This window comes from Zingiber officinale, chromosome 7A (assembly GCF_018446385.1).
Source record: "Zingiber officinale cultivar Zhangliang chromosome 7A, Zo_v1.1, whole genome shotgun sequence".
In the NCBI taxonomy this organism is placed as follows: domain Eukaryota; kingdom Viridiplantae; phylum Streptophyta; class Magnoliopsida; order Zingiberales; family Zingiberaceae; genus Zingiber; species Zingiber officinale.
In genome coordinates, this window is record NC_055998.1 from 85,136,373 (window position 1) to 85,147,637 (window position 11,265).

The window sequence follows — 11,265 nt, forward strand, 5'->3', positions numbered from 1 at the left end:
ATCCAATCCATACTTAGAGAAAATGGTTTATGCGACAGCAAGCACATTGAGCGATAGTTGCTAAGAAGATTGTTACACCTTTACTTAGCCACTCTTTGAGAGATCAATACTAACAAAGTTATTACACTTTACTGAGCCGCTCGAATAAATTAGAGACGCACTCTGCATGACACATAACCTCTTTCCTAGTGGCACATATCCTTTATCCAGGATCCATCCAATCTTCAAGTGACACACAACCATTATCTTAGAGATATCCATGTTTTGCTATTTACTCATATTAAATAATTTCCATTTACATCAATATGAACATCTCTAATCCCTTATAATGACCATTATGTCAAGAGCATGTTTCATATATAATATTCACATTCATTTCTATACATAACAGAAATGAGTCGAACAGTGAATAACATCAAAAGATGTAAATATATTTAATCGTCATTTTTAGCTAGAATCTATTCATTTTAATCAGTCGCTTTCCTATTTATGCTCCATAGACCGAATCATACATAGTCATAGGATATACACTAAAGTAGCAAACACTGATTAAAATTTCAAGTAAACAGCTAAATAGTCACTAAGGCAAAAAATAAAATTAACTTATAATCTCAAAGGTCTCACAAAGTAGAGAAACAGAGATTCATTCTCCTACTACCTTTATTGTCGCAATAGCACATGTGATATGAATCACATGGTTACGATGTTATTCTCTTTACAAAAAAAGAGTGCATGTTGTCTTCAAATTTAACATCGTACAAATTTTGATCTAGATATACCTAATGTCTAATCCTGAATTCAACATATGCATTCTAATCTAGCCTTCAACAAGTTCAGTAAATGGTGAGTTTATTTACTTCGATCATTATTAACACATAAATGATCTCATCTTGACATAATTATCAAGGCGACTCAACTTATGGATCTGTCTCTAATTTCAGCTACGTAAGTTGTTCCATAAGTAACGGTCTTACCCCTATTTGTACTTAACAAACAGAGATGATTGCCTATGTGAGTGGACCAATCTCCACCTGCCAACATGTTCACCGAGATCTTATATGAATGTAATAAATACAACATATACACCGAATAGATTATGACAAATGACATAATCAAATCACAAAATCTTATTGTTATTTCAATATTGTTACATTCTATGAAGTCTCAAATACTTTACATTGTTCTTTAAATGACTCTTTAGTCATTGGCTTAGTAAAAGGATCTGCAAGCATAGCACGTGTAGGGACATACTCAAAAATTACTTTTCTCTTAGCCACAATATCTCTCACAAAATTATATTTAATTTCTATATGCTTGCCTTTGCTATGATATTTGGGATCCTTGAAAATAGCTATTGCAGCTTGATTGTCACAGTAGATAGTTACTGGACTCCCACTATCCTCAACAATTTTCAGATGCTTCAAGAACCTTCTCAACCAGACTGCTTTTAGACAGCTGCTAAACATGTCACATATTCAGCTTCCATAGTCAACAAAGCTACACAAGCTTGTTTCTTGCTGTTCCAGGAGATGACACCACCATTTAGCAAGAATGCATAGCTTGATGTGGATTTTTTATCATCCAGGTCCCCAGCCCAATCTGCATCTGAATAACCTTTTAGACACATATTTGATCCTTGAAAACAGAGACAATAATCTGTTGTCGCTTTCAGATATTTGAATATCCTTTTTACTACCTTCCAGTGTCTCGGTCCTGCGTTTGATTGGAAGCGACTGACCAAGCCCACAACATAGCTGATATCGGGACATGTACACAACATAGTGTACATCAAACTATCAATAGAACTGGCATATGATTTTTTATTCATCTTAGCTATTTCCTCTGGAGTTTTAGGACACATACTCTTGCTCAAAATAGTACCTTTCACAATAGGTGTATGTTCTACGTTGCAATTTGACATGCTGAAATGATGTAACATCTTATTTATATAAGACTCTTGTGACAGACCCAAAAATCTTTTAGGACAATCTCTTATGATCTTCACTCTTGAGATATATTCAGCTTCTCCCATATCTGTTGTATCAAATTATGATGACAGTCACTTCTTGACTTAATTCACATATCCTATGTCATTTCCAGCTATCAGCATATCATCAACATATAATGATAAAATGACATACTTTTCTTTTTTCCTTTTTAGGAAAACACAATGATCCTTATTGATCATCTCGAAATCATAAGATAAAATAACTTTGTTAAATCTTATATTACATTGTTTTGACACTTGCTTTAGCCCATATATAGATTTTCTAAGTCTACATACTTTTTGCTCTTGGCCTTCAGTAATGAAACCTTCTGGCTAAACTATATAGATTTTTTATCAAGATCACCGTTAAGGAAAATGATTTTTACATCCATTTGATGTAATTCCAAGTCATAATGTGTCACAAAGGCCAAAATAACTCGTATTGACATAAATTTTACTACAAGAGAAAATATCTCTTCAAAGTCAATATCCTCCATTTGGGTATATCCTTTTGTAACTAAACGAACTTTGTATCTGTTAATCGATCCATCAACTTTCCTCTTTATTTTGAGAATCCACTTATTCCCAATAGCCCTTTGGCCCAGAGGAAGATCGACTAAGTCGTAAACATGATTTTGAATCATGGACTCCATCTCTTCAACCATTGCAGCTTTCCATTTTTCTCTAACTCTACATCCCAATGCTTCCTCAATGGATTAAGGTTCGTCGTCATCAATTGGAAGTGTAATCATTGCCTCATTCTTAATATCAAACCTCTGTTAGGATCCTTCGTACGGAGGCTAGAGAGGGGGGTGTGAATAGCCGACCCCAAATCGTCGCGTTTCTACAAACTAGGGTTAGCGCAGCGGAAAATAACACGTAGAAACGAAGGAAAAGAAAACAAACCTCAAATAAACCGATGTAACGAGGTTCGGAGATGATACTCCTACTCCTCGGCATGTCCGTAAGGTGGACGAAGCCTATCAATCCGTCGGTGGATGAAACCCCGGAAAACCGGCTAATATGAACACTCCTTCTGGGTGGAGAAACCTCGCCACAATACTCTTGCAATAGCAAGATGAATGTACAAGAAATACAAGAAAGCAGAAGACAATACGAATGTGAAAACAATCTTGCCTTCTCGTCGACTGGAAGAAGCAACAGCTCCAAGCGCCTACAACAGCAGGTGATCCAGTCGGAAGCTTACGCGAAGCTTTTGGAGGAGCTCAACAAAGCTCAAGCACAGCAGCACTTAGGGACAGGAAGAAGTAAAAAAAAGAGTTAGCACCAAAGCCTTGATCTCCTTTTATAACCTGCAAACCTGCACAGCGAAGACAGAAGCCAGCGGAAAAGACGGAGCGACCCGTTGTGACTCAACGGTCGAACGTGGACCGATCAGGCTCCACCCTGATCGGTCCAGGCCCCTTCTGATCGGTCTGGGGACCGATCAGGCCCTGGCTGATCGGTCCCTAGACCGATCAGAATGCTTCACAGAAAGTTGCCCAACTTTCTGTTCGTTTCCTGATCGGTCTGTGGACCGATCAGGCCACATCAGGATCGGTCCATAGACCGATCCCACCTCTCTGAGAGGTGGCTGCGTCTCTGATCGGTCGTGGAGACCGATCAGGCTTCATGCTGATCGGTCCCCAGATCGATCAGTAAGCTCACAGAACCGATGCGCTTTGCCTTCTGTTTGTTATCTGATCGGTCACCAGACCGATCAGATACACAAACGTATCACTGGATTGGTCTGCAGACCGATCCAGAGCTTGGTTTTTTCCCAAACCAAGTCCCAAGTCTCCCAAACCAACATCCGGTCAACCTTGACCTGTTGGTACATCATGCTTAGCATCCGGTCACTCCCTTGACCTGCTAAGACTCTCCACCAAGTGTCCGGTCAATCCTTTTGACCCACTTGGACTTTTCTCTTCGTGTCAAGTGTCCGGTCACTCCCTTGACCTACTTGACCTTCTCAACACCAGATGTCCGATCATCCTTGATCCATCTGGATTTTCCCTTGCCCGGCTTCACTCACCAGGACTTTCACCTAGCTTCACTCACTAGGGTTTTCACCTGGCTTCACTCACCAGGATTTCCAACCGCCTGACTTCACTCACCAGACTTTCCCGCCTAGCTTCACTCACTAGGACTTTCCACACTGCCTCACTCACAGACTTTCCTTCACCTAGCTTCACTCACTAGGATTTTCACCTGGCTTCACTCACCAGGATTTCCCGACTGCCTGGCTTCACTCACCAGGACTTTTCCGACTGCCTGGCTTCACTCACCAGGACTTTTCCGACTGCCTGGCTTCACTCACCAGGACTTTTCCCCGTGCCAAAACTCCCTGTTTGGACTTTCCCCGTGCCAAGTCTCCATACTTGGACTTTCCGCGTGCCAAGCTATCTGCTTGGACTTTTCCCCGTGCCAAGTCTCCGTACTTGGACTTTTCCAGTGCCAAGTCTCCATACTTGGACTTTTCGCGTGCCAAGCTCCCTGCTTGGACTTTTTCCGAATCAGGTCAACCTTGACCTAAGGTTGCACCTACAATCTCCCAAACACCTATTCTTGTCAAACATCAAGAATACAACTCTCTTCTCGTCAAATATCGTCAAACATCAAAACACAACTCGAGTCAGGTCAACTCGAGTCAGGTCAACCTTGACCTAAGGTTGCACCAACACTAGTGGGAGTGGTAGTAGCCTATCTAGTTTACTAGAGTTCTTTTATTATTATTGTCGTTATGTATGAACAATCTTTAGTCTATTTCATTCATGTCAGTTAGTTATATGTTAACAATATGCAGCATAATTTTATGTTAATGATGTGTTCATTTATTTATGTTGTTTACTTGACATGATGCATGATTAGTTCATGATATATTAAATGATTAGTTCATTTAATTAAAGAATGTATGATATTATAAGTGATTAGTTCATTTGTTGGGATATATGTAATAGAATTGATTAATATTGATTTGATTGATCATACGAATGATGAGTGAAAACATGGTTGTCACTTCATTTTGTAAACCAACTCAAATTAATATTGAGTCAATCATAAATTGCATACATATTAATTACACTGAATAATAAATAATGTGTTTATTTATGATAGATTATGACAACCAAAAATATAATAGCTGAACTCAACAAGGGTAAAAAACTTAATGGGGATAACTATAAGATCTGGCACCTCATGATACAGTATGTACTTGAGGAACAAGAAGTTCTAGAGGCTGTAAATCAGGTTATGGAAGAACCTGAAGATAGTCCCACTGTACAACACAGTCGAGATCTTGATGTCTATAAGGCATAGAAGAAAAAGGACTCCACTACAAAGGACATATTGATTAGTTCAATGGTAGATGACCTAGCTTTTGAGTATGAATCGTATTATTTAGCTCATACAGTCTGGGTAGCTCTTAAAGAAAAATACAATGGAGTAAGTCTGAGCAAGCTTCGACAGCTGACAATCAGGTTTGACAGCTACAAAAAATGTCCAAATGTATCAATGGTTCAACACCTCAGGGAGATGTCGAACATGATACGGGAGCTTAAAACTGCTGGTCATGAGTTAATCGATGAACAACAGGTTCAAGCAATTATTTATTCACTTCCAGATTCTTTGGAGACCATGAAGCATACCCTAACTCATAGTGAGAGTATCAAGACTTTCACTGATGTCTCACACCACGTAGAATTGGAGGCGGAGAGAGTTAAATCCGCGAGGATTTCTGGACAAGCCTATGTGGCTGTAGGTTCTGCTGGATCATTTGGATCCATGAAAAAGAAATGGTTCAAGAAAGGGAAGGGAAAGAAGAGGGAAGCTGCTGCTGTGGGATAGGGCCCAATCAAGAAGATAGTAAAGAAGACTGGAAAGAAATCTAAAAATAAGTTGACTTGTTTTAACTGCGGCAAGAAGGGTCACTTCGCTTGGGAGTGCACTAAGCCGAAAAAGGTAAATCTATGTGTGTCTTCTTTTCAAAAGCATTTTGTTGCTAGTTTCATGTTGTTAGTTGATTTTTATCCTTTGTGAATTATAGATTTGGGAGAAATCAACCATGTAGCTCGGGAACGAGTTACATTTGTTGAGTACCGTCGGGTACCAGCTAGCAACAAGTAGATCTATGTGGGAAACAATGCAAGAGTTGAAGTCAAAGAAGTCGGCACTTGCAAACTCAACCTCCATGGTGGTAGAGTTTTGTTTCTACATGATGTCTTGTATGCTCCTAAAATTCGACGGAATCTTGTTTCCGTTACGTGTCTTCTTGATTTAGGGTATTGTATTAATTTTTACAATCGATGTGTTGAACTTAAGATTGACTTAGTGTCAATCGAACATGGTTTTTTAACAAATGGTTTTATTATTCTTGATGTAGAACCATATGTCAATTATGCTATTGATGGTTGTTTTTCAAACATTGCTCTAACTAGTGATGCAGATATAATTGATGAGGTTTGGCATGTCAGATTAGGACACATAGGACAACGTATGAATCGGTTGGCTAGAAAGCGTCTATTAGGCACTCGGGCTAAGATTCAATTGTCTATATGTGAGTATTGTCTTGTTGGAAAAGCAACTAGAAAATCATTTGGTAAGACTATTAGATCTGAATCAACATTGCAGTAAATTCATTCGGACATTTGTGGTCTGATGAATGTGAAGGCTAGACATGGAGCTTCCTATTTCATTACATTTATTGATGATTTCTCTCAGTTCGGTCATGTGTATTTGATTTCTCACAAATCTGAAGCATTGGATTGCTTCATTCGTTATATGAACGAAGTTGAGAATCAAATAGAATGTAAAGTTAAGACTTTACGCACTGACCATGGAGGGGAATATTTGTCTGATATGTTCAAGATAATATGTAATGATAGAGGGATTATAAGACAACTGACAATCCCTAGAACTCCACAGCAAAATGGGTTAGCTGAAAGAAGAAATATGATAATTCTTGAAATGGTTAGGTCTATGATGGCGCGGGCTAATTTGTCAATCTCCTATTGAAGAGATGCATTATTAACTACAGCATATATACTTAACAAAGTGTCTTCAAAATCAGTTTCATCTACCCTATATGAATGTTAGACAGACAGAAAATCAGATTTAAGTAATCTAAGACCCTGGGGGTCACTGCTTATGTTCATGATAGTTCTCATAAGTATGGAAAACTGTGACCTAAAGGTAAGACATGTATCTTTATAAGATATCATGAGACCTCCAAAGGTTATGTTTTCATAGGTGAGCAACTAGATGGAACCATCTCCGAAATAGATTCGAGATATGTAACTTTTCTTGAAACAAAGTTCCCAATCAGAGGTGATGTTGATAAAAATGTTCCTCTATTTGAGGAGGATGAGATATTATCAACAAGAGAGGTGCCAAAAGGAACACCTGAGTCTAGTCAACCAAGTGGGAGTGATATGCCGAGTCATGAGTCTTCTCAACAGCCCAACTTACGGAGAAGTGTTTATAAGATCAAACTTAAGAAGAGGTTGTAGGATCGAAAAGAATTTAGATATCTCCACAATGACATAATATTGTCCACTTTGGGCCTAAGCCCTCATGGTTTTGCTCTTGGGCTCTCCCCAAAAGGCCTCATACCAATAGAGATATCTTTTCTCTTTATAAATCCATGATCTTTCTCATGTGTTTCCAATATGGGACTATGTTTGCAACCTTGCAACCCCAACAATCCCCCCTTCAAACAAAGGACCATAGGCTTCCCACGTTCGATCCTTGACCCACCAGGTCTTCCTGCCCCTCGGTCTACCCGACCTACTAGGACTTCCTTGCCTAGCCGCAACTAGGACTTCCTGCCCTTCGGTCCACCCGACCTACTAGGACTTCCTTGCCTAGTCGCAACTAGGACTTCCTGCCTGGTGTCTGGTCCTCTTGATCCGAACATAGGAGCCCCCACTTTCTTTGTTCGAGGTCAATATTGTACTCACATGGTTCAATCAGACCATAGCTCTTGTGCACAGTCGGCGGTTAAACCTACTGGCAATCCGGGTTCTGATACCAATTGTAGGATCGAAAAGAATTTAGATATCTCCACAATGACATGATATTGTCCACTTTGGGCCTAAGCCCTCATGGTTTTGCTCTTGGGCTCTCCCCAAAAGGTCTCATACCAATGGAGATATCTTTTCTCTTTATAAATCCATGATCTTTCCCATGTGTTTCCAATATGGGACTATGTTTGCAACCTTGCAACCCCAACAACTAGGACAGACACTAGCGCAGTGGCCAATATTATCCCTTTCAGCCTGAACTCATTTGGGATAATCTCAAGAAGGACAACTTCAAGATTCTCTATAGGATCCTCAATTGGATCCTCTTCTAGATCCTCCTTGATCATTTCCTGGTCCTCTTTGAACTCTTCCGGATCCTCTTCAATCATATGGTGAAGCAGTTCCTCACATAATACTGAATATGTGACGCGTCGTTGATGACGCCCCCAAATATAGTCTGCTATCATCCTAGCATTTTCTGGCAATGAACGCATCAAAGCCCAGATCCTATAACTATCTAGGACTGAAAACTCTTCTCGCTCAAGTTTCCAAAATAGATCATTAAGTCGTCTAATGTGTCCGTCGACTCTATAAGTAGAGTTATACTCTATCTCCTGAATATCCTCCCTGAGCTAATTTCGTCGTACTTCGCGATGAGTCAATATGATAATCGTCCGTGCCATCTGTAAGTCAGTAAAACCGACTAACCAGTACAAAATCAGCTTATTTCAATTTATACAGGCATAGTACCAACATAATAAATTAAGAAAAATAAATCTTCTCGATTTTCAGGAGTTTAAGTCAACAATTAGAACTGATCTAATTGATCAGACCCATTGGATCGGTTGATTAGGGATCCAGATCCTAAGCTCGGTCCATTGTAAAACTAATCTAATTGGACAGGAATTTTTGTACCTATGTTCTGTTACTGTTTGATCTAAGTCCATTTCTATCAATTTCAGACTCATTGATCAAACTCAGGTTCGTTTGATCAAACCAATATCCATTGGTTTAAGTCTTACTAATTAGAACAAATCTAATCATTTGATCAAATTTAAGCCATTAGAACAAATATGATCATTTGATCATATTTCGTCCAAGTCCAATTAATCAATCCAAATTGATTTGGGTTTAGATTAAATTGGTATGGTCAAACCAATTAATGATTTGATTGTACCAAAATTGGTCTAGTCCATTTTTCATAAAAGGTGAATTAATTGAACTTAATATTCAATTAATTACCGCATGCATTCGTAAAAAATTCTACAGTAAGCATGCATGGGTTTTCAACTTAGCATATTCTATTTTATATATATATATATTTTTAAATGAAACTTATCCATAAAAAAAACACGAAGCACCACGAAACACTGTGCTTCGTCTTAGCGATTTTTCCGCTGCACTTTGCCCACGTCGCGCACTCCGCGCATTGCACGCCGCACGCCACGCAATTGCAATGGGACTCAGTTGCTGGCGATGCCAGCCTCCTGCCTACCTACAGAGGTAGTTTTCAGTCCTTTCCGGCATCTGAATTGAGTCGTTCTCAGCTTGATGAGGTTGTCGATGGTGGTTCTGCCCGTCCTAGCCATCAACACATAGTCGGCCAGCCGGGACGTCATCTCCGGCTTCAGAATGCCATTGATGGCATATATATCCCCACGGCCCGAGCCCTGCTCGGATGAAATCACAACCTTTGTCGCAATTTTGGCACAGTTCGATGCCAAACTTCAGTGCTGACACCGGCGGCGACTCATTCGCTGACTTGCGACCTTGTCGCTAGTCTCCTCCTGCTGCGATGTAGTCGTCGGTGCTCCTTTGCAGCGACCAAACTATCGGCCACAGGGGCACGAATATTTTCGGCCGAAAGGCATCTTCGTGACTCGTTGCGGCGTGTTTAACGATGATCCTGTTTGAATCGCTGAATCAATGGACACTGGGCACGTGGCGCTTCTGGCTACTGATGTGGATCTCCGACTGGTCGCACGAACTTCCGGCGAACCTGCACAGAAGTCGGGCCGGGAAGGGGTTCCCGGGGGCGACCCTCCGATGCTCAAGTCAGGCAAGCAAACAGTGGAAAAGAGTGGCTCCAAAGATGTAAGAATGCATACCTCCGGCGAAGTATGCGGCTCTTTATATAGAGCGGTGAAAGAGCCCTTGCACGTCCACCGAGGTGCATGCATGTCCGCAGCCCATACCTCGGTATGCGTCTGTCAGAAAGCTTGCCTGATGTCATACTGCTACAGTCCAAGTATGTCCTTGATGGGACAACAGAACACCTCGTAGTCAGACTTAGAGCATGGCCTAGCCCTAGGACTCGACAGCTGTCAGAAGAGGTTCTGATCCTTTTCTACCCACCACAAGTCGGGATGTCTGTCCGTCCGGCTAGGCGGGGAGTTCACGCGCCGGCCGGATGGCCCTCATCCCATGCGTCGGCCAGACGGCGCACCCGTCTCGTCCGGACTGCCATTTGCATCTATACGCTAGGGAGAATTTCGGTAGGGTGCTATGCAGGGACTGTTAACAGTACATCACCCTCTCCTAGGCCTTCCGCTCAGCTCCTCGTTACTATTCCACTGAGCGTCCGAATCCCGACTCCCACCGGGACACCTCAGTCAGATATTCCTCGGTCGGCCGGCCGTGAGGTCCCGACCGGCCCATCCATCTCCGATCGGCCACCTGGCCCTTTGACTTCGGCGGCGCTTTGACCCCTCAAAATAGGGGTCCCCTATTCTAACCGTCGGATCACTTGCTTTCCCCTCGAGTCTAGTCGAAGGAGGCGAAGTCTGACTGACTGGACTGCCGATCTGACTGAGTAACAATCGTTATATTAATCCGCTCGGCCAGGCTTAGGGGGGCTGGTCCGTTCGGCTGTGTTTTGCCCCTGCCTTGTATCCTCTTGGCATCCATGCCCACTTCTTTCCCCTACTGCCCCGCGCGTGCGGTGCGCACGGTAAGGGGCGCTCATTAAATGCGACCAGTATCGTGCTGACACGTGGCGATCGTGCGTCTGTCAGGGTATGGCAGTGGCGTCCCTTCCGATGGGACGCCCGCCGTTTGAAATAAACGGCTAGATGATGGCCTCGTTTTTCCCGACCTGGATCTGACGGCTACGGCCGTTCGACGCGAATGTTATAAGTATCGCGACCTCTCCTCTCCACCGCCTTATTGTTTCATCGGCCTCCGCCCTTACAAGACTCTTTCTGCTCCGGCGATCTTCATTCCCGCCTACTTGGTGAGCTCACCATCTTCTTCATTTCC